Source organism: Moschus berezovskii, chromosome 3 (assembly GCF_049115385.1).
Source record: "Moschus berezovskii isolate FMDL1 chromosome 3, NW_MosBer_1.0, whole genome shotgun sequence".
Lineage (NCBI taxonomy): Eukaryota > Metazoa > Chordata > Mammalia > Artiodactyla > Moschidae > Moschus > Moschus berezovskii.
Window position 1 is genome coordinate 125,056,916 of NC_142462.1, and position 21,946 is coordinate 125,078,861.

The 21,946-nt window shown below is 48.5% G+C and overlaps 1 non-coding gene across 1 annotated transcript; it reads left to right on the forward strand.

Moving 5' to 3' along the window:
• The first annotated feature begins 18,334 nt into the window (after positions 1–18,334).
• Positions 18,335–18,406, forward strand: TRNAH-GUG (transfer RNA histidin (anticodon GUG)). The gene has a single exon. It is a non-coding gene; the product is annotated as a tRNA-His (tRNA).
• Positions 18,407–21,946: the final 3,540 nt, after the last annotated feature.

Below are 21,946 nucleotides of genomic sequence, written 5' to 3' on the forward strand. Positions count from 1 at the left end.
GGGTGACGGGTCTGAAGGTGAGTGAAGGTAAGAACAAAGAGAGGGAGGATGGAAAGAGGGTCAGCATCACCGGACACAAGCTGGTGTATGCAGGACGCACGAGCATCAGGGCCCTGCCCTAGAGCACGGGGGCTACAGTATCCTGTGATGAGCCGTAATGGAGAAGAAAAGGAATATATACGTATATAAAGAATATGCTTATATATACACCCATGTTTATATATGTATACATAAATTTGTGTAGGTTGGTTGGTTGGTTTAGTTGCCAAGTCGTGTCCAACTCTTTGCAACCCCATGGACTGTAGCCCACCAGGCTCCTCTGTCCATGGGATTCTCCAGGCAAGAATGCTAGAGTGGGTTGCCATTTCCTTCTCCAAGGATCTTTACAACCCAGGAATGGAACCTGGGTCTCCTGCACTGCAGGCAGATTATTTATCAACTGAGCTACAAGGGAAGACCCATATATATATTATATTATATATATCCGTGTCATTCTGCTCCACAGAAGTATTTAACTATAGTATATCAACTACACTTTAGTAAAGAAAACAAAACAAACAAAAATGATGAAGTTGAGTACCAGGTTTTGGGTTTGAGCATGTCTTAGAGGAGAAATAGGTGAGTCACTGTATCTGGTGTGAATTCAAGCCCAGGTAATGCACCATCCTTCAGGATACACAGATCCTGGGTAGAGAAAGACAGAACCAAACACAAAATATGTGGGAACTGTTGAGAATGAGAAGAGCTTTAGACGATGCTGTGTTCATGCCCTTATATGAGAAAATGTCTTAGAAAACAAAAATTTGGGACCCTATTGGTATTTTCAAAGATAATTTTGGCCTTTAGTCAACCTATTAGGGAATTTTCTTCAGTGTATAGAATTTTCTCAAATAAAAGTCATCAGGAGTTACTAAACTAGTAGATGTTTACTGAATAGATACATCTCCACAGTTCTTCAGAATTCATAATAAAGAAATGACAACATCAAAAAAAAAAAAAAAAAAAAGCCCCAATGGAATTGTTTCTCCAAACAGTGGTTCGTGACTCTGAAAAGAGAAAGAACTATTTCTCAAATAGGAAAGTTTTGATACTTTGTACATTTGGCAGACACAATTTTCAGAAGGTGTTGTGTGCTCTGGTGTGGAAAAAAGAAATGCAGGGGAAGACACAAAACAGATAGTAAAACTCTTTACAAGTGTTCACATTTTGGGTCACGCTGTCTGTTGTATGTGTCCGCAGCAGGAAAAAATTTAAGTCTTTGAAGGAAAACAGAGCTCCACAAACTGAAAAGCCTGCCTTAATGCCATTCTTAATCTATACATTTTGTGCCACAAAATTTCTTAAGCTGTTCTATATTGATTCTTGTTTTAATATAGGGAGAATTACTAGATTTAAAAGACAGAGGAGTTTAAAGGGGACTCCCAATCGTTTTGCCCTGAGAATGAATGAGTTTAATCAGGAATTTTTGTTCCCAGTTGCCACTGAGATCTGCTGGAGAGCGAGCAGAGGAAATGTGACTTAAGAAACCTGTCACAGACTCACTGAGTGGCCAGAGAGGAGTCAGCAAAGTCCGTTTTGGTAGAGGGGGAGCGGACAGAATAGGAATTATTTTCTTAGACCAGTGAGGACGTCTCCCGCTGCGCTGTGAGCCCTGTGAGGGCAGCTCACAGTCTCCGTCTCAGAGCTCACAGAGAGGTCAGCACGGTGCAGCCGGCGCCCAGGAAATAGTCAGTGAATGCAGACGTGGAAGAGGCCCCCAGGGACACTGTGCCTCTTTGCATCCTAAGACTGGTCCCAGATCTCAGCGGCCCAGGCCAGGGCACGCATGCGTTGCCCTTTCCATGGCTCCTCCAGCCAGTCCAGAACTTCCCTGAAGACAAGGCCGTGTTTCATTTAATGAAAAACAAAAGCATTGATGGCTAACCTACCGAGTCGAGAAAGACGATCCTGGTGAAAGAACCATTAGATTTGATGACATGGAATGGACCTTGATGAACGTGAGTTTGGTTTTGTTGTGGCCATAACTGTCTAAATGGGAGCAGTTGCCCAAGATAATGATGGAAAGGGATGGGTAGGCTCTCTCTGGATGAATCTTGATATAAAGCCAGTTGGACACGTAGAGAAGCAAGAGACTCATGAGAGTTCAAGGGAAGTTCTTTTATTATTGTTTTTAAAAGATGAGAGCATCTTTGTATGATCAAGGGAAATACTCCACAGAGAGGGAAATTCACGTTGTGAGAGAGGATGGAAAGTCACTGGCTATATCTTTGAGTAGACGAGAGGGGATTGAATTCAGGACACAAACGGGACGGGGGCCTGTCCTTAGATACAGGCAAAGGGTCAAAACAGTGATCTTTAAGAAAAGAGGGACTAACCTAGTGATCCGCAGATGGCTGTCACAGTGACAGACAGCTAATGATGTTGCCTGATGGCAAGAGCTTCAAAGTTCCGTCAGTTCAGTTCAGTTCAATTCAGTTCAGTGGCTCAGTCGTGTCCGACTCTTTGTGACCCCACGGACCGCAGCACGCCAGGCCTCCCTGTCCATCACCAACTCCTGGAGTTTACTCAAACTCATTTCCATTGAGTCGGTGATGCCATCCAACCATCTCATCCTCTGTCGTCCCCTTCTCCCGCCTTCAATCTTTCCCAGCATCAGGGTCTTTTCCAATGAGTCAGCTCTTCGCATCAGGTGGCCAAAGGATTGGAGCTTCAAGCTTCAGCAACGGTCCTTCCAATGAATATTCAGGACTGATTTCCTTCAGGATGGACTGGTTGGATCTCCTTGCAGTCCAAGGAGCTTCAAAGAATTAGGTTCATTTCGTGAGTGAGGAGGGATGACAGTCCAGAAGCCACAATAAGGAGCTGGAAACGCCTACTTCATGGCCCAGTCCACCTGTGCAAGGGGGTTGAAAGAACAGGCTGAGGGGAGGCAGATTCCTCTGCAGTCAGCCAGTTTCAGTTAGAGAGGGTAAAGGGAATATTCCAAGAAGAGGCTGAAATAGAGGCAATTTTGCTGATGACCTTGAGTTGTAGAAGTAACAGCGCAAGGATCTGGGCTGTGGGGCAGGGGTGGGGCGTGAAGGTTTAAAGATGCACAAAACTAAAAGGGGTGGGACTTCCCTGGTGGTCCAGTGGCTAAGACTCTGTGCTCCCAGTGCAAGGGGGCTGGGTTTGATCCCTGATCAGGGAGCTAGATCCCACAGGCTGCGACTAAGCGTTCACCTGCCACAACTAAAGATCCTGCATGCCCCAACTAAGACCTGGCACAGTCAAATAAATGAATATTTTGGAAAAAGATGACTGGGACCCTGCCATATGTGTATGGCGAAGTGCGATGTAAGAGAGTTTGGCAAATTGCGGTGGTGGGGCTGGGCATACAAGGGGTAGGGAGGAGATTTCTCCAGATTCGAGCAGGGTTCTGTGTGTCTCCAGCCCCGTCACACTGATGGTGGGACAGAGGTTGGTGGATGGCCAGCGGCATCCAGAGCCCTGGGGACATTCCCTGTGGCTTTGAGGAACAGGGCTTTGTCATGTGCTCCTGCCTTTGTCCCCTGCACCCCTGTGGGGGAAGCTGTTTCCATTTGCTCCACGTGCATGGCAGCTTTCTGCGGAGATCGGAGGCACATAGGGGTTGTTATTATCTCTCATTTTACTGACAAGGAAACCGAGGAACACGTGAGTTGGGTGACTTCCCCAATTTCACGCTACTGTTGTTAAGGGAATCAGATTTTTTCTAAAATCAAAAGTGTATTTTTTGATGCAGTTTCTAATGGTTCTTTGCTGTTTACAGTTATTATACAGTGTCGGCCGTGTTCCCCTTTGTGGTCCCTCCTTGAGCCGTCCCCACCCAGGCCCTTCCCTCTTCCCTCTCCCACTGGTAACCACCAGTCTGTCCTCTGTATCTGTCAGTCTGCTGCTTTTTTAAAATGATATTTACTAGTTTTTTGTGTTTTTTAGATCTCACATACAAGTGATGTGGTACAGTATTTGTCTTTCTCTGACTTATTTCATTTAGCCTAATGCCCTCCAAGTCCATCTATGTTGCTGCAAATGGCAAAATTTTGTTCTTTTTATGGCTGAGTAATATTCCTGGAGCTCTTAAGGTTCCATCCCAGCCCACAGCCCCAGCCTTAGCTCCACTTTCAGGGGCACCTGGAGCGTTCCCTTCCTGGGGCTTGCACACAGTTCAGGGGTGTCAACAGCCTTGCGTTTCATTGCTTTCTTTCTTGGCAAGAGATTAGGTTTCAGCTTTTTCCACTCTGATGTATTATTTACCACCCAAGCATCTGCTTTGCCTCTTTTAGAATTTTGTTGACATCTGTCATCTGGGATCAGCTCCTCAAACATGTGACATTATATTCCAAACCTCCAAGGACACTGAGGGTCTCGGTGTCCTTGTAGGTTTGGAATATAATGTCACATGTTTGCTTTCTTTTTACTGGGGCTTCCAGAGAGGTTGTAGGGAGAGAACTCTGAATGCTCTATGTCCCAGTCACAGGGGAGCTGGCATTTCCACTGATACCTAGTGTAACACAAACCCTGTGCCCTAGTTCTGTGTCACTGTGATTCACGATGAGACTGGGGGGCAAGGCTCAGAATGCCTTGGGGGCCCGGTTTCCTCATCTTTGAAATCTGTTGTGTGAATTAATCTCTCAGAGCCCCTCTGGCTCTAAAATGCTTTTATCTAAGCTCTACCTTTGGCCATTATAGAAACACAGAAAGCCCTACTGCTCAGTGTCTCAGGGCAGAATTGGATTAATCTTCTGACTTAGGGAACCTTGTTCTGTTCTTGCCTCCCACCCTCTCCCCAGGAAATGCCTGGACTGACAAACTGTCATCTTCTTAGGGGAATGCTGCTGCTGCTGCTGCTAAGTCGCTTCAGTCGTGTCCGACTCCGTGCGACCCCATAGATGGAAGCCCACCAGGCTCCCCCGTCCCTGGGATTCTCCAGGCAAGAACACTGGAGTGGGTTGCCATTTCCTTCTCCAATGTGTGAAAGTGAAAAGTGAAAGTGAAGTCGCTCAGCCGTGTCCGACCCCCAGACCCCACGGACCGCAGCCCACCAGGCTCCTCCGTCCATGGGATTCTCCAGGCAAGAGCACTGGAGTGGCGTGCCACTGCCTTCTCCAATGTGTGAAAGTGAAAAGTGAAAGTGAAGTCGCTCAGCCGTGTCCGACCCCCAGACCCCACGGACCGCAGCCCACCAGGCATCCACGGGATTCTCCAGGCAAGAGCACTGGCGTGGCGTGCCACTGCCTTCTCCAATGTGTGAAAGTGAAAAGTGAAAGTGAAGTCGCTCAGCCGTGTCCGACCCCCAGACCCCACGGACCGCAGCCCACCAGGCATCCACGGGATTCTCCAGGCAAGAGCACTGGCGTGGCGTGCCACTGCCTTCTCCTTCTCCGACTCAGGGGCCTGAGACGGCTTATATTAACTCTGCAAATGCTTCTCATGCCCTTTGAACTCCTTGTAGAATGCAATTGCTATTTCCTCCCCTTCGGCAACTTTAGAGAGCTTTGTAGAACATGGGCTTTATATGGGAGTTCCTGGCCTTGTATTTCTGCTTTTCTTCCTTTTTCTAAAATTACCTATACTTTCTGGAAGGGATTTGGATAAAGGGGGCAAAAATTGGACTTTAAACCCATGGCCTATTTATCCATGTGTGTGTGTGTGTGTATAGACACAGGCAGCAATGTGAATATTTTCATTGACTTAAAGCCCTCCCTTCACCTTGTCAGTGAAGCGGATATGCAGCGAGGAGAAGCAGTTTCTTTCTAATTTATCTGTTCAAATCCATCCTTATTATTTGCATCTCCCTGTCCTCTCCCTATAAATGGCTTGACAGCCTCTGGATGTCAGATCTGGGAAACCGTTCTTGAAATCGTCTAAAGAACAGGAGCTGTCACAGACGGAGAAGCACTCGGCCATGTCAAACCTAGAATAGCATCCTGTCTCCAGCAGAATTGAATATCTCCTCTTCAACCTCCAGACACAGCTCACATATCACTTCCTTTGCAAAGATCCTCTTAATTGTCCCAGTCAAGGTTAGACACTCCCTCCTCTGTTTGCTCCTAGATTGCCTGATAATTCTATCACAATAAACACGCTTTGTGACTTGAATAAATATCACCTTGAATTATAATTTTCTAAAGGAGATCAGTCCTGGGTGTTCATTGGAAGGACTGATGCTAAAGCTGAAACTGCAATACTTTGGCCACCTCATGCGACGAGTTGACTCACTGGAAAAGACTCTGATGCTAGGAAAGGTTGGGGGCGGGAGGAGAAGGGGACAACAGAGATTGAGATGGCTGGATGGCATCGCCGACTCTGTGGACATGAGTTTGAGTGAACTCCGGGAGTTGGTGATGGACAGGGAGGCCTGGCGTGCTGTGATTCATGGGGTCACAGAGAGTCGGACACGACTGAGCGACTGAACTGAACTGAGTTATAATTGCATAGAAGAAAGAAGATATTCAGATGTGATGCTTGTTGGTTTGGGTTGAGGCCCCAAAGTCTGGGAGCACCAGGGAGGAACGGGGGGCCTTGAGCGGGGATCGCTCGGGAAGGAGCTGAAGCTGCTTGGTCGGTGTCAGTTCGTCTTCAACCTCCAGCCCACCCGGAAAGATGAGGTTGAAGAGGATGAGGGGGAATCCCCTTGTGGGGGCTGTAGAGTTCTGGGAGTCTCCGCTCCGCTCTGCCGCTTCAGCACCCCCGTGAGGCGGGGAGTGGGGTGTGTTAATCAAGGAAACTACAGGAGACTGTAGGATTTCCATGTGCAGAACACACAGCTGGTGTCTGGTGCCTCCTTGAGCGGCCTGGAGGCAGGAGGATGCCTGGAGCGCCCTGCGGGAGGCGAAGGCACACATTTCCCCAACACCTCCCCAGTGTGAGATGCCTGGAGGCTGTCCTAAACCGGATCGCTGCTGAGGGGACCTGGGGGGACGGAGCGGGGGCACTGGAGCTCAGGCACTGTGAGCTGCAGGGGCCGACCTGGGACAGGACTGCTCAGCTGGACAGGGCGCGGTTGGAGGCCCAGAGGAAGAGTCTTGAGGAAGGCACAAAACACAGGTGTGTACACACACAACACCCACAGATACACACACACACAGACAGATACACACACACCCCCACAGATACACACAGACACCCACAGATACACACACACACAGACAGATACACACACACCCCCACAGATATACACAGACATCCACAGACACTCACACACACAGACACAGATACACACACACAGACATCACAGATACACACAGACACTCACACACACAGACACAGATACACACAGACACCCATAGATACATACACACAGACACACACAGACACTCACACACACAGACACAGATATACACACACACAGACAGATACATACACACCCCCACAGATACACACAGACACCCACAGACACTCACACACACAGACACAGATACACACAGACACCCATAGATACATACACACAGACACACACAGACACTCACACACACAGACACAGATACACACACACACAGACAGATACACACAGACACCCATAGATACATATACACAGACACACACAGACACTCACACACACAGATACAGATATACAAACACACAGACAGATACACACACACCCCCACAGATACACACAGACACCCACAGACACACACAGACACTCACACACACAGACACAGATACACACACACACCGACAGATACACACAGACACCCACAGATACACAGACAGACACTCACAGATACACACATACACACCCACAGATACACACACACAGACACCTACAGATACATACAGACACCCACACCCAGATACACAGAGACACACAGACACCCACAGAGACACACAGACACGCACAGACACTCTTACACACAGACATCCACAGATACACACAGACACCCACACCCACAGACATACACAACCGCAGATTCACACAGACATACTCACATATACACATAGACACTCACACATAAAGATACTCAGATACACACACAGATACATACAGATACTCGCACATAAATACACAGACACAGATCCACACACAGAGACACATACAGACTCACACAGAGGGACACATGCAGACTCACGCCCAGAGACACAGAGAGAGTCACACACAGACTCACACAGAGACACGCAAGTGCTTGTCATGGTGTGTGCAGCCCAGTGGCACCAATGCCACACCCTCTGGTGCAACCGCCTCGGGAATGTAACGTCTCCTCTGCTCCTGAAGCTCCTCCCCCTGCATCCAGTCTGGACAGGTCAGAAGTGGGAGATGAGAGGTTGGGGCTGAAATGATGGGAAGAAACCAGAGCTGGCCGTGGTTTCCCCTGTGCTGTCCCCTTGCCAAGCAATGCTGCGGTGGGCACCCTCTGCTCTGCCAGCTCCTTGCACAGCCTGCACCCTGACTTCCTCCTTTTCCCCCTACCCTAACCACCCCCGTCCTCCGAACCAAGGCCAAGCACACATCTAAGATAAGCCTTGCCCTGCGTGGTGTCCATCTCTGGATTCCTCATGGACGGTTGGTGAGCCCCGCCATGTCTAGGAATGGGACCCGAGGCACAGAGGTCCGCATGGCACCTCCCCAGGGTAGATTGATAGACTAGGTGCCGGGCTCATCATCAGGATCTTCTGGGGGATCAGGCACACAGGCCAAGAAGTAATGCCCAGCTCTGATTTGGACCGTAGCTAGTAGCTCACTCTCCCATAAAGCTTTCTGAGCTGTGGTCCAGATCAGGGGATCTGGGAATGAGGGGTCTTTGGCAAGGCTGTCTGCTGCTGCCATGCAGATGTCCTGCTGGATGGTGGCTTCTGCTGGGCTGGGATTCAGAAGCAGAGTCTGGGGCCTGAGGGAACAGGCCTGTGTACCCACAGATAGCAACTATTTATTCATCTACATAGTTCAACTTCCCTTTAACAAAATTCAGTGTGGCGGACATGAATAGGCTGGTATTTCACTGGTTAGCATGCACAGGCATCACTAGGAGGACGGATTAAAATGTACATTTTCCTGGAGGCTGCACTCAGCATAGTTAGAGAGTTCGGGGGAGGGACCCCAGCAGCAGGCTCAGTAGCAAGTTTCCCCGGTGACCCGGTGATACAACGCATGATCCGCAGGCCCCTGGGCACGTGACTGAACTCTGATCAAGTTCCATTTTTACTAAAGGACCAGTGTTGGCTTCGTCTTTTCTGCCTTCCTCTCTCCAAGTGTTATGCAATTAAAGCCGAGCCTGTGGGTGAGCAATTCAAGAGGGGCTGGGGGACCAAGGTTGCAATTAGATTTTTCTGCAGCAGCGTTGACAACGCATTATTTCAGCTTGCAGAGAGGCAGGTGGGGACCCCTCTAACAATGGGCTGAACGGTCTATGAGTCATCCGCCGTCTTGCTGAGTGTTTGCCCACACGGAAGCTTTCCTCCATCACTCAGTGTGAAATTGGGCTTCCTACTTGCAGCTGCCTGGTGAGTGACGTATATGAGGGAGAGGATGGGAGAGGAATGCGGTTTTGGCTTTTGCTATTCCTGGGCGACTCCAAGGCCGTGTCCTCCCTGGATGCTGAGAAGCCTCCTGCTGTGTCACTCACAGTCACCTGTAGAGGCCAGAGGGTGTTCATGGTCCCTCTGCACACCAGTTTCTTTCAGAGATGCTTTTCTCTCTGCACCTTGCATGATTACAGATAGAAACCATGAGCCCCAGAGGGACTTGGAAGTAAGTCTCTGGGTGCTGAATAGCTTAGGGGGTTTAGGGGGAAAAAGTCCTTCTTTTCTTATTTTTGGTAGAGGAGGTAGAATTTCCAACAGGTGGAACTAGGGGGAAGAGCTGTGGTGATGATGTTTCTTTCTTTTTTAAAACAAAATCAAATCTTTCCTTATTTATTTTGGCTGTGCTGGGTCTGTGTTGTTGCATGGGCTTTTCTCTAGTTGTGGCTGCTGCTGCTAAGTCACTTCAGTCGTGTCCGACTCTGTGTGACCCCATAGACGGAAGCCCACCAGGCTCCCCCGTCCCTGGGATTCTCCAGGCAAGAACACTGGAGTGGGTCGCCATTTCCTTCTACAATGTGTGAAAGTGAAAAGTGAAAGTGAAGTCGCTCAGTCCTGTCCGACCCCTAGCGACCCCACGGACTGCAGCCCACCAGGCTCCTCCATCCATGGGATTTTCCAGGCAAGAGTACTGGAGTGGCTTGCCATTGCCTTCTCCGCTAGTTGTGGCAGGCGGGGGTTAATCTCTAGTGGCGATGTGTGGGCTTCTCATTGCAGGGGCTGCTGTCATTGTGGGGCCCTAGAGCACACAGGCTTCAGTAGTTGAAGCACGAGGGCTCTAGAGTTGTGACTCCCAGGTTCTCGAGCACAGATTCAATAGTTCTGGTGCAGAGGCTTAGTTGCTCTGTGGGGTGTGGGATCTTCCCAAGTCAGGGCTCGAAACCCTTTCCCCTGCTTTGGCAGGTGGCTTCTTTGCCACTGAGCCACCAGGGCAGCCCTGATTACATTTCTTAGTGGTACAAATGACTCCTAGGACGCTCCCGGAATGGATACGAGTTGAATGCCAAACCTGCCTGCGAAGAGGACGCTCTCCAGGAGATGCTAATGTGATTTGTGCTGTGCTTTTCAAGCAAGGATAGTTTCTATAGGGCCCCTAACCTGTCTTTCTTTCCCTTGTGGATAACAATCCTCTTGTTGTCTGCAGCCTGGAGAAGAGAACGGAGCGACCAGGCTGCTGGGGGATTGAATCACGCGTTTAGCTTCGTGAACATTGTGTCTGAGTGGCCTCATCCGTTCCGCGTGTGATACTGCTCTCAGCATCCATGGACAAGATGGTCCACATTTCTGCACTTAGCCAGCATCCATTCTGATGAGGTTAGAGCTTGACTCGCTGGCCCTTACAACGTGGATCTCGACATGACTTTGGACAAGCTGATCAGACTCTCTGAATGTGAATTTCCTCCTCTGTCAAATGAGTTCATTGTGCTCCCCAGTTTACCTGGTCCTAAGTGTCACCAGGAATGCTGGACAACCGTAAGGCTTGCCCACGGGGACTCTGATTCCATATGTCTGGACCAGCCTGTCCAGCAGCATGTAGTGTGGGCCAGTCATGTCGTGTCAAATGTTCTAGCAGCCACATTTTTTTAAAAAGCATAAAGACATAAGTGAAGTTAATTCTAATCTTTTCTTTGATGCCGTGTATTGAAAATGCTATCATCTCTTATTGCAGGATGTAGTCAATGGAAAATTGCGGTGAGATGTTTTCAATTCTTTCTTTGAACAAAGACTGTAAAACTTAGGGTGTATTGTACATGTACAACACAACTCAGCTTGCAGTGGCCACCTTTCAAGGGCCCATCGCACCCTGTGGCCGCTGGCCACCATCTTGGACAGCACACGTCTGTGCAGAGCCTTGGGGTCTGAACATTTAAGCAGTGGTTTGGAAGATTCTTACGACTGAGCAAGTGTGGAAGAGACTAGACTAGATGCACCTCAGAAGAGCTCCCAGTGTGACCGAGCGGGACCGAGCGGGGCCGTCCCAGGACAGGCCACCCCATCCCTTCTGTGGCACCTTCTCTCTGAAGGACCTACTAATAGCACCTGATGCACATCTCCTGAGTTGTCCCACAGATGTGAAAACCCCACCAAATGAAGATGTTAACTACTTGGTCAGGAGCATATAACCCCCAGGTCTCTGGAGCCTAAGGACCGATCCTGTTAACCCCTGTGACCCCACCCTGTGACCTCACCATCAGCCAATCAGAGAACAGTGCATGAGCCCATCCCATCCCCTGAGACCCTCCTCCCTCATCTGGCTTTTAAAAGTGCTTTGCCGAAACCCTTCTGGGATCTCAGGGTATCTTGAGGGGGAGCGTGAGCCACCTGTCTCCTTGCTTGGCCCTGCAATGAATCTTTCTTTGCTCCAACTCCAACCTTTCAGTTTGTTTGGACTCACTGAGCCTTGGGCACACAGACTTGTGCTAACATCAGTTCTCATTTTCTTTTAGCATTTCAAGGGGCTTCCCTAATAGCTCAGTCAGTAAAGAATCTGCCAGCTATGTAGGAGACCCTGGTTCGGTTCCTGCGTTGGGAAGATCCCTGGACAAGGAAATGACAACCCACTCCAGTATTCTTGCCGGGAGAATCCCCTGGGCAGAGGAGCCTGGCAGGCTACAGTCCATGGGGTCGAAAGAGTTGGACAGCATATCAGGGTGAGGTACATCAAAGCCCCTGTCACTCAGGTGGCAAGTACCACATCTTTCTATTTTCAGAGCACTGATTTCATAACTGATTTGATCTCAGTTTTCTCCCCCTCCCATCCCACATGTTGTTAAACTGAAAGTCAGGGCTTCTTAAGAATAATGACATAATGGTGCTGGAGATGACTCAAAAGAAGAAAACTTCACAAGATCACGGGGATACGGAGGCTGTCTCAGGAGGATAACCTAAAAAGAACAAAACTCTTCAAGCTAGAAAAAGAAGGCAGAAAAGTCAGGGTGATTAAAGTTTGTAAAGTCATGAAGTAAACGGAAAGTTGAACAGAATGTTTTGAAATCCAAAAGCAGCAGAACAACAGGGGCTATTGAATAGCTTAAAATCAATAGCCTTAAGACAAATAATGCGGAAAAAAATACTCCTTGGGACTTCCCTAGTGGACCAGTGGTTAAGACTCTGCACTTCCAGTGCAGGGGGGGCGTGGGTTCTATCCCTGGCTCGGGAACTAAGATCCCATATGTCATGGGGCACAGCCAAAAAAAAAAATATGGAAGTGAATCCAGAGGCTAGTTAACTAAAAATAATATTATAAAAAATATTTCTTTAGGTAGCAGATACAGAATTTAGAGAACCCATTCCATATAAGATAGCAAAAGAATAATGCAAAGAGATTCAAGCAATGCTTTGGTTCAAGCCACAAACCCCTTACAAGATCCTAAGACAGTCTCTGTCTCCCCAGTAAGTAGCTGGTTTTATCTGTGGGAGGAGGTGAGCTTCACATCATACTGACTGTTTCCCCCAGTAGTTGGTTTAATTAAAAAAAAATTAACCATGCTGGGTCTTTGTTGTGGCACTTGGCCTTAGTTTCCCCTAGGCGTCTGGGATCTTAGTCCCCTGACCAGAGATTGAACTCACATCTTTGGCATTGGAGGGTAGGTTCTTAACCACTGGACCACCAGGGAAGTCCCCCCCATAGTTGGTTCTGGATAGAATATTTGCCATCTGTCTGTCCATCTACCCCCCTGTACTTTTATTCATTAAGTTTTGTAAGAGTCTACTCAGTCAAACAGATTTTGTTATAGGTTTTCCTATATAGAACTCCACTGAATACAGGTAACAATCCTGTAAAGTAGATTATTGGGGACCTGCCTCGATATGGCCCAGGGTATCCTCGGGATGAACGGCGTCGGCGTCAGTGAGAGAGAGAGAGACAGGGGTTGATGAGTCCTTGGTTTACGCGGAAACCAGTAAAACCCCAGCACGGGGTCTGCTCTGTTTACGTAGGCTGCAGGTGCCCTCTAGAATCACTGGAGGCACCCCACCAGGGCACCCCCTCAAGTGGGTCTTAGAAGCCCAGGCAGATAAGTAAACGCAGAGGGCCCAGCGCTCCAAGGATTTCAACCAGAAAAAGGAGAATAGAGAAAAGGAGAAAAAACGACACAGGGAGACCGAGCTCCAGTGAGCAAGGCCCAAAACTTTATTTTCCAGTGCTGCTTTTATACCCTAAGTTGTGCACATAAAAAATAGAGAAAGAGAGGTATAGAGTCACGCCAAAATCATGCGGGGTCAGCAGTCTTGACCCTTATCAGGATCAGGGCTTATTTTTGTATGTCTCGTGATATACAAAAGTTTTAGGTGGTTTACATCATCTTTTGGCCAGGACGCCTGCTAACAGTTTATGGCCCTCTCTCCTAACAAAGGTTAGTCAGCTAGAAAAAGGCTTATATTCTTTCAAGGTGATTTTCCTAAAGTCAGGCGCTATTCTCCAAAGACACATGACAAGGTTACATTCCTATAAGGCAACGGTGTAGTGAGCTACAAGAAAGGAATTTATTAACTTAAGATCTGATGTGGTTAAATCAAAGGCTACTACTTATTTTCTCTATATGTGATTAATATATTTCCAAGGATGCAATAGATAGAAAATATGGAAACTTTGCAGCAAGTATTGATTCAACAATGAAATCTTTTTTAGTACTATTCTAATGATTTTAACTTCTTCAACAGATTCCTGTATTTCAGAATATTAGGCTTTCTGTCCTTGCATGGCTGGGAGGCTGTAAACAGTCACATTTGTAGTTGTAAGAGCCCGGACAAAATTGTCAGGCAAGTTAGAAAGCTATCAGAGGGGCTTGGATTGGAACACTCCTATTAAGCCGAGGAGAACTTTTTAACTACAGCTCTGAATTAATGTTTTCAGAGAAAGGTGGTTGGGGGGAAGCCCCTGTAAGTATTAGAGGACTTGGTAAGAGGCGTAAGAGAAGAAGGCCATGGCAAGCCACTCCAGTGCTCTTGCCTGGAAAATCCCATGGATGGAGCAGCCTGGTAGGCTGCAGTCCATGGGGTCGCTATGGGTCAGACACGACTTCACTTTCACTTTCACACATTGGAGAGGGAAATGGCAACCCACTCCAGTGTTCTTGCCTGGAGAATCCCAGGGATGGGGGAGCCTGGTGGCCTTCCGTCTGTGGGGTCACACAGAGTCGGACACGACTGAAGTGACTTAGCAGCAGCTTAGCAGCAGCAAGAGGAGTAAGATAGTAAAGCAGTCAGACTCCAGTTTTCTTTGGGGTAGATGCTCAGGTAAGTCCAGGGGGTTCCTCGAGTCCTGATTAGCCTTTGCCCATCAGGCCTCTTCCCCAATTGACCTTTGCCACGGAGAAAGCAAGAGAGTTTCAGAAAAACATCTATTTCTGCTTCATTGACTATGCCAAAGCCTTTGACTGTGTGGATCACAATAAACTGTGGAACATTCTGAAAGAGATGGGAATCCCAGACCACCTGACCTGCCTCTTGAGAAACCTGTATGCAGGTCAGGAAGCAACAGTTAGAACCGGTCATGGAACAACAGACTGGTTCCAAATAGGAAAAGGAGTGCGTCAAGGTTGTATATTGTCACCTTGCTTATTTAACTTATATGCAGAGTACATCATGAGGAACGCTGGGCTGGAAGAAGCACAAGCTGGAATCAAGATTGCTGGGAGAAATATCAATAACCTCAGATATGCAAATGACACTACCCTTATGGCAGAAAGTGAAGAGGAACTCAAAAGCCTCTTGATGAAAGTGAAAGAGGAGAGTGAAAAGGTTGGCTTGAAGCTCAACATTCAGAAAACAAAGATCATGGCATCTGGTCCCATCACTTCATGGGAAATAGATGGAAAAACAGTGGAAACAGTGTCAGACTTTGTTTTTTTGGGCTCCAAAATCACTGCAGATGCTGATTGCAGCCATGAAATTAAAAGACGCTTGCTCCTTGGAAGGAAAGTTATGACCAACCTTGATAGTATATTAAAAAGCAGAGACATTACTTTGCCGACCAAGGTCCGTCTAGTCAAGGCAATGGTTTTTCCCGTGGTCATGTATGGATGTGAGAGTTGGACTGTGAAGAAAGCTGATCGCCGAAGAATCGATGCTTTTGAACTGTGGTGTTGGAGAAGACTCTTGAGAGTCCCTTATACTGCAAGGAGATCCAACCAGTCCATTCTAAAGGAGATCAATCCTGGATGTTCATTGGAGGGACTGATGCTAAAGCTGAAACTGCAATACTTTGGCCACCTCATGAGACGAGTTGACTCACTGGAAAAGACTCTGATGCTGGGAAAGGTTGGGGGCGGGAGGAGAAGGGGACGACGGAGAATGAGATGGCTGGATGGCATCACCGACTCTGTGGACATGAGTTTGAGTGTACTCCGGGAGTTGGTGATGGACAGGGAGGCCTGGCGTGCTGTGATTCATGGGGTCGCGGAGAGTCGGACACGACTGAGCGACTGAACTGAACTGAACTGAACTGAACGGGTAGGATTTCCCTCGCTGGCTCCCGGCAGTAGATACAGTTGTATCTATTGCACAAATGGAGTTATAGTCTCAGCAAGGTTAAGTGACTTGTCCAAATTCATCTGGTTGACAAGTCATGTTAATGCTTAGTTTGAAAACTCCCAGCATTTAAACAAAGCCCAGTGGTCTTTGGCTTCCCTGGTAGCTCAGATGGTAAAGAATCTGCCTGAAATGTAGGAGACGCGGGTTCAATCCCTGGGTCGGGAAGATGCCCTAGAGGAGGGCATGGCAACCCACTCCAGTATTCTTGCCTGGGGAATCCCATGGACTGACGAGCCTGGTGGGCTACAGTCCATGGGTTCACAAAGAGTCGGGTGTAACTGAACGACTTTCACTTCACTTCAGTGGTCTTTACAAAGGACAGGTTGTGGGGCCAGACACCTATGAGGCTGACCCTGAACATTCTTATGAAGAAACCAGGAAGGTTCTCCTCTCTCAGAAGATCTCTCGCCAAGGCTGTGTTCCACCTACCAGGATGTCACAAGACAAAAGCCAGCCTCCCCTGATACCCATCAGAGTCATGGATGCCCCCTTCTGAGTTGCAATCAAATAGCTGCAGATATGTTCAATCTGTTTGCTTTGCTGAGCTTTCTTGGAGTAACAAAGAGTGACAAACTTCAGTAAATATAAGCCTTGTTAGCATCACAATAGTACATAGTTATAAAAACAAGCGGAAACCACGGAAGTGAAAGTCACTCAGTCCTGTCTGACTCTTTGCGACCCCATGGACTATACAGGCCATGGAATTCTACAAGCCAGAATACTGGAGTGGGTAGCCTTTGCCTTCTCCAGGGGATCTTCCCAACCCAGGGATTGAACCCAGGTCTCCCACATTGCAGGTGGATTCTTAACCAGCTGAGCCATAATGGAAGCCCAAGAATACTGGAGTGGGTAGCCTATCCCTTCTCCAGAAGATCTTCCTAACCCAGGAATAGAGCTGGGGTCTCCTGCATTGTGGGTGGATTCTTTACCAACTGAGTTATTAGGGAAACCATGAAGATCATCATTTCCAACCTTCTTATTCACAGTAATAGCTCAACTGATACGTATTCATGGACTTGGCTGGAGCTGGGAGGGGCTGGGCTTAGAATCGACAGCCTGACTCCCAGTCTGGTGCTCCTTTCAGGCTGGGGAGCTTTGCAAATAATGCTCTTTCGTTGCTCTCCAGCAGACCAAGCAACTCAGAATCTGACGTTTCATTTCTTGACAGTTGATGGAGGGGCCTGAAATATGTCACATCACACTGAAAAATCATCAGGACTAATAATATGCTAAATGATTTACAGCTTGTAATTGGAGATTTAGGGTCAGCAAAAATTATTCTGGGTGACTTCAGAGGAGAAGCTTATATTTCCCACATTTGTTTGTGTTGTATCCTACTTTAGAGTTTTTTTTTTTTTTTTGGCTGCGTGTCTTGCAGGATCTTCTTTTCCTGACCAAGGATCGAACATATGCCTCCTGCGGTGGAACTGTAGAATCTTAAACACTGGACCTCCAGAGAAGTCCCCATAGAATTCTTGAAAGTAAAAGTGTGGCTTCCCTTGTGGCTCAGATGGTGAAGAATCTGCTTGCAATGCAGGAGATCTGGGTTTGATCCCTGGGTTGGGAAGATCTCCTAGAGAAAGGAATAGCTACCCACTCCAGTATTCTTGCCTGGAGAATTCCATAGACAGAAGAGACTGCTGGGCTACAGTCCAGGGAGTCTTAACCACTGGACCACCAGGAAGTCCCCCCAGAGTTCTTGGTACATGCTGTTTCTCCACGTGGAATGCCCAGCTCACTAGTCTCTATTTGGGCCACCTTCCAGAATACCTGTTTGTTGCAGGTTGTGGCAGGAGGGACAGGTAAGAATCACGGGACTGGAGATACACGACCAGTAGCCAACATTCAATTCATGAATCACAGATAGCTCACATTCAGAACACAACACAGGCCAGCCAAGTAGGGAAAAGGGAGTAACCGACCACTCCAAGGAGAGCTCTGAGACAGGGGTGTCTTGACACAAGCAGCATCCCTGGCTCGGCAAGGGGTCTCAAGATAAGTGTGGGTGGGATATTGCCTTCTGGCCTGACAGAGCCTCCGTCTGTGCCTGATCTCAGCTGTGTGGAGTCGGGTCCTCCAGCAAAGGGCCTTAAAGCCTCTCTGCTCAGCGTCTTTTTTCAAGGTGTAACAGTCTCCCCAGCGGGAAGGGATCTTGGCTCTATCTGCTGTTCCTTCTGCTCCAGAGACACACACAACCCATCGAACCTCGTATCTAAAGCAGTATTCTTAGTTTATCACTTTGAGACCCTCCAGTCCTACAGCTTCCCTGGTGGTTCAGATGGTAAAGTGTCTGCCTGTGATGCAGGAGACCCAGGTTCGATCCCTGGGTTGGGAAGATCCCCTGGAGAAGGAAATGGCAACCCACTCCAGTCCTCTTGCCTGGAAAATCCCATGGACGGAGGAGCCTGGTGGGCTACAGTCCACGGGGTTGCAAAGAGTCGGACACGACTGAGTGACTTCACTTTCACTTTCGTCCTACATTTCAAGACTACTAGTACATAAGTTCCCACTGGTCACCATGGTTCCATGTTGAACTACTTAACGTGTCTCAATAGAACTTCAGTCCTGCAAGTTTCACAAAAGATGAGTAGAAAACCAAAGATGAAGAAATCGCAACAATACCCAGTGTATGTTAGACAGACTAGAACAAGCTAAGTTGTAGCAAATGGACCCTAGCCTCTCAACCCTGGGATGTATAGAGACGCTCATGGCTGAGTGGGTCTCCTGTGTGGGCGCCCCACGTGACCTCCCCTCCGCCTCTCCGCTGTGTGCCTCTCAGGGACCTGGGTGCTGTTCTTGGCAGTGACTCTGGGGTCTAAACTGTTTTCATAATGCAGCTACAGTGTCTAAGCATCCTTTCCTTCCGGGTTCGTGGAGAGAGGGAAGAAGGGAGGGAGAGAGAAGAATAAAAAGGGAGGAAGAGAGAGACGGAGATGAGCGAGCCAGCCGAGAAGACGCGCGCGCTCGCATTAGCCCCGGACAAGGAGGGTCTGAGAATGGAGAGCCCCATATGACCCTCTGTGAGGAGCAACACTCTGCCACGGCGGGTCTGCATTTTGTCCCCCTGCCCCCGTCACGTGTTCGGAAGCCTTACTTCCCTGAGAATTTGACCCACAAGATCGGTCCTGTCTACTGACAGGTTCCTGGCTCACCAATAGGACTGGTAGCTCTTTCAGGGACGGTGGCTCCTAATGACTTTCGTCGGGCCTCCCAGGTGGCGCTAGTGGTAAAGGACCTTTCTGACAACACGTATGAGACCCGAGAGACACAGGTTCGATCCCTGGGTGGGAAGATCCTCAGGAGGAGGAAATGGTGACCCACTCCAGTCTTCTTGCCTGGAGAATTCCATGGACAGAGGAGCCTGGCGGGCTACAGTCCACGGGGTTGCAAAGAGTCGGACACAACTGAGCACACACACGTGTGCCATGACCTTCATTCAGCATCCTCAGGAGACCACACCCAGTCGCTCTGTCAGGGGGCTGAGCTGGGGGGAGTGACTCTGCGGCAGGCCTGGGGCTGACTCCCAATGCCAGGTGGAGGTGGTGACAAGGCGATGCTGACCGTCACCCAGGGCCCAGGGAAGGGAGGGGTTTCTCTGAGTGGAGCAGTCACCCTGGCTTGCTTTCCTCATTCAGGAAAAGTCTTCCCTCTGTCCTGTAACTCATCCCCTCTGTGACATTCCCAGAGTGGTCCCTACAAGTCAGCTTGTGTCCTAGGGCCTCCCCCCCCACCATTGCATCATAAGGATGTAGGATGTAGCCGGTGCTGTGAGGTCTGATGAGTGGACTTTACAATGTGGATCCCAGCAAAGCACGGGACAGAGCAGACAGGAGTCATCGCCTCAGTGGTGGGGAGAAATTCCATGAAGGTGGCCACTATCATCTGGGAAATGCTATGGAACAACTCACAGAGAATGAATTTCACACCCAGGATTCCAGCTGTGAAAAATATGCTGGGGAAAGGGTGGCCTTGCCCCTCAGGCCTCAAGGGATAAAGGAAGTCTCAGTTCCCAGAAGGCAAGTCAGCCGATGAATCCGGCGCTGTGCGTGGCCAGCTCTCCAGGGACCTGGCAGAAAAGCAGTGATGAGAATGGAGAAAGTGGCCCAGCTGCCTGAAGTCCCTCTACTGTGGTCCAGGAGTCCTTGCGATTCCCTCACCAAGGACAGGAGTAGACAGAGCGTCTGGGGCTGGTGGCTAAATGCCTCCAGCTGCAGCGATTAATCAGTTGGTGGGGCAGGGAGCCAAGAGCAGCCGCAGAGGAAGTTCACAGCCATTAAGTGACACCACCAGGAGTTAGTGGGACTATGGCATCCCAGCGAAGACCATCATTCACACAGGCAGAGCTTCCTCCTTGCTACCAGTCAAGCCCTTAGAAAGCCACTTACACTTAGGGTTGCCTTTGCTCTGGTCAGTGAGTGGTGCCAGCTGAAAGGCACACGGCCCACGGTCATGGTGTAGGTCACACAACGCTGAGCACTGTGGCAGGGTCATGGTCTGGGGCCATGTGGGAACAGGTGACAGGAGAAAGGACCAGGGAGGAACAGCGCCTCGGTTGGTACAAGAGTCTGAGACAGCAGACTTGTCTTGAGTCTTCCGGACGCTATGGTTAGAGGAGCAACCCGGCAACTCCTATTAATAGCAATTGGTCAGAAACACCTGAAGCTACTCCCGGTGGGAGTCTGTCAACCTGGATGTGGAGGGCAAGCATCTCAAGCTGAGATAGAAGCTGTATCTCTTTTAAGACCCAGCCCTGGGTTTCTTCTGCCATGCCCTACTCATTAGAAGTGAGCCATTAAGACAGCTTGTCTCCAAAGAGAGGTGAGTTAGAGTCACCCTTTTTGTGGAGGGTGCAGACATATTTTTTTTTAAAATATGTTTCTTTCCAAATTTATTTTTATCACTAATAAGAGTTTGATATTTTTTACATTTTTTTCTTTGGAAGTAACTCTTACACATGACAAATGCACAAGTCTTTTGCGTGCATCAGTTGAGTTTTGACAAATGAATACGCTTATATAATCTAAACCCTATCATGGTGTAAAGCCACCAGCCCTGTAAGTCCTTTCACACCCTTTCCCAGTCAATTCCTGCCCCAGCTCCTAGAGACCAGGGATATCCTTTTTTTGGTTTGTTTTTTCTATCATAGTCTCAAGACGTTAATTTAGTCTGTGCTTAGTCGCTCAGTTGTGTCTGACTCTTGTGACCCCATGGACTGTGGTTCGCCAGCTCCACCATCCATGGGGATTCTCCAGGCAAAAAAAACTGGAGTGGGCTACCATTTCCTTCTCCAGGGCAACTTCCCCACCCAGGGATCAAACCCAGGTCTTCTGCCTTGCAGGTGGACTCTACCATCTGAGCCACCGGAGAAGCCCTCATTAATGAGCCCTCAAATAACTTTTCTTTGGTTGTTACTTGTTCTTCTTTTTGAAAGCACACCAATAGCAGGGAGGCTTGAGGGAAGGAATATATGCATATACACATGGCTGGTTCACACTGTTTGTTATATAGCAGAAACTAACATAACATATGTACACCTGGGGCAGATTCATGTCAATGTATGGCAAAGCCAATACAAGGATGTAAAGTAATCAGCCTCCAATTAAAATAAATAAATTAAAAAGGAAAAAAAAACATGTAAAGCAGTTATACACCAATCAAAAAGGAAGCACGTTGTTCACATTCTAGCCACAAGCTAATGGGATTCATCTCACATGCCTACCTCCTCCCAAGATCCCCCAGAGTTTCATCTGTCCTGGGACTGGATTCACAATCTCACCATCTAATACATTCAGGTGCAGATAAGACCCTACGTTTGGCTTGCCCAGCACAGTGCTCTCAGCTACCACCCTCTGAAGACTGTGAAGGAAAGGGACTT